Genomic DNA, 3,135 nt, shown 5'->3' on the forward strand with positions numbered 1-3,135 from the left:
CTTGCTGAGTTAGTTGCCTTTTTGACACAAATCGTTCAAAAAGATGAAGTACCCATTTTGACTCCAACTCCTGTAGGCCCTTCTACATCTTGCCTTCCCTCAGAACTCAATCGGTATACTTTCGAACAATTAAGCAATCTTCTAGGGCTTCTAACACATGCCCCCTTGGAATGGACTAGTCAAACGAACCTGAATCTCTCCTTTATGACATTTTGAGTTCTTCACTCGAATTCCAGGTTCCTCCCCAGTTTTCAATTATAATAAAGAATTTCACAAAAATTTTAAATGATTATATCACTGCTCAAGACAAGTTGCAAGAGTCCAAGGAGAAAGTGGCTAAAATTAAGGCCGAATCAGAAGAAATTAATAAAGTTCTTCAACCACTAAGAACTTCATATAAATAATATGATTTGAGGATTACTCAAGCCTTCAATGCTCAAGCCTACTATGGCAAATAGGAGGAAGAACTTGAAGTAGAACTGGTCAGAATCGAACAAACACTAGCTAAGATTCGAAAAAGAAAAGCTGACTTAGCTATCCCTTTGACCAAAGTTCAACATAAACACCAAGCAATCTTCAAGGAACTTCGCATTGCAGAAGGCAAACAAGAAGAATCCAACAAACAACTTGAAAAGGCTCATCGTGAGGAATATGAGCAAGTCAAAATGCTTTCTTTCTTCGATAGTGATAGAGTTCAACTTCATTCTGAACTAGCAGAACTTCTGGCTCTGTCGATTCCACCTAGTTAGAACACTTTTATGTGCTCTTACTTTTGTGTGCCTTGGACACTTTTATATATAATGACTCTTTATGTGCTCTTACTTATTTATTTATACTACTAATCTTGATTTAGCATACATCAATATTGTTTCAAGTATTTTTTATTTATCGAATTAATCACCTTTCCAAAATCGATATCTTTAATTCGATATGCATTTCCAGAATACAACTCAACAACTTGAAAAGGTCCTTCCCAAGTATGGGACCACTTGCCAAGGAATCTTGATTTCTTTTCCATTGGTAATACAACTTTTAAAACCAATTCTCCTATACTGAAACATTTCTCTTTTATTCGATGATTATAATTTCGAGCAATACTTTCTTTTTGTCGAATCATTTTTTCGAGTGCCAAAATGCATTCTGAGTTTAAATCATTCAACTCATCATACATTGCATTCCAATAATCATCAACTGGCCAAGTCATCTTGCCTTAAAATTCTCAACGTATTGAGGTTAATCTCTAATGGTAAAACTGCGCCATGACCATACACTAATTTATATGGAGAAGTACCTGTTGACCCTCTTGGTGATTTTCAATAGGCCCACAATACTTAACTCAAAGTTTCATGCCAAGTTCGAGGTCTACTACCAATTTGTTTCTTGATCAAATTGATCAATATTTTATTCACTGTCTCGACTTGCTCATTGGCCTGCACATAATATGGAGTCGAAGTAACCATATTAATGTTTCTCGAGGCTGTAAAATTCTTAATTTGCTGACCAGTGAACATAGTCCCTTAATCAGTACTCAAGGTTTGTGGAATTCTAAATCGATGGATTATGTGTTCCTCGATAAAATCTATCAGTTTATTTTGTCCAGCCTCCATTAAAGGAATAGCTTCAACCCACTTCGTGAAATAATCAATTCCTACCAAAATAAATTTATGATTTTTCGACAAAGGAGGGTGTATCAATCCAATTAGATCTAAAGCCCATCCTCGGAAAGGCCATGGTTTAATAATCGATTGTAATTCAGATGCTGGTATCTGTTGTACCACTCCATGACGTTGGCATTCTTGGCATGCTTTCGCATAATCGATGCAATCATTAATCATAGAAGGCAAATAAACGTGATTTTGAAGTAACACCCATTTCATTTTCATCCCAGCCTGATGGGCCCCACATATACCTCTGTGAACTTCCCTTAAAGCAATATCCTTATCGGCTTGCCTTAAACAACTCGAAAGACTTCCATCAATTCCTTTCTTATATAACTCTTCAGCCATCAATACAAGGTTCATTGCTATCAACATTACTTTCCTATCAACTCGAACATTGGGATCTTTTAAATAATCGGCAATGGGTTTCCTCCAATCATCATCTTCCCATTCATCTAAACACAAAGCCTCACTTTCATCGATAGGCACTAAAATCTGACGAATTTTTGCCAGTTTTCTTAGTGTTTCTGGGTATATCTTATATCTCAAAGTAATTTGTGCCAACTTATTAGCAATTTCATTTTGAATTCTTGGAATATGAACTAATGAAACTTTCCAGAAAGAAGTGAACAACTTCCATGCCATTGTTAAATACTTTTGCAACTTCTCATTGTTACATTTAAACTCATTTGATAACTATTTCAAAACTAACTGAGAATCCCCAAGGATTTGAACTTCTGAAGCCCCTCTTCCAATCAAGATTTCGAGGCCTAATATTAAAGCCTCATACTCAGCCACATTATTCGAACAATGGTATTTTAATTCAAACAAAAATTCCGATGGAACCCTGTCTGGTAAGATAATTAAAATGCCTACCCCAACACCATCTTTATGTTTTGAGCCATCAAAATATAATTTCCAATAATCAACATGAACATCGATTATGTTTGCCCCCTGGTCATTAAGATTTTTTGAATGGTCTACTAGAAAATCTGCAATGACTTGACCTTTCACAGCCTTTGCTAAGACATATTGCAGATCAAATTCTGTTAAAACCAACATCCATTTCCCTAATCGTCCTCTCAATATTGGATAAGTTAGCATATATTTAACTAGATCAATTTGTGCAATAACTTTCACAAGTTTGGCAACTATATAGCATTTCAGCTTTGTGCAAGCATAATAAAGAGACAAACACAATTTTTCAATAGGTGAATACCTTGTCTCTATATCAGTTAATACTTGACTAAGGTAATAAATGACTTGTTTATGTCCATTTTCATCATCTTGAGCCAAAACATACACCCAATCATATTCATGAATGCTGTAATGTATAACTTTAAAGGCTCATGAGGGCGAACATTTACCATTACTAGGGATTTGGACAGATAAGCTTTAATTGACTCGAAAGCTTCTTGATGTTCTTTTGTCCATTCGAACTGTGATTCATTCTTAAGTTTCACCAAAACTACAAATA

The sequence above is a fragment of the Arachis hypogaea genome, chromosome 10 (assembly GCF_003086295.3).
Source record: "Arachis hypogaea cultivar Tifrunner chromosome 10, arahy.Tifrunner.gnm2.J5K5, whole genome shotgun sequence".
Taxonomy (NCBI): domain Eukaryota; kingdom Viridiplantae; phylum Streptophyta; class Magnoliopsida; order Fabales; family Fabaceae; genus Arachis; species Arachis hypogaea.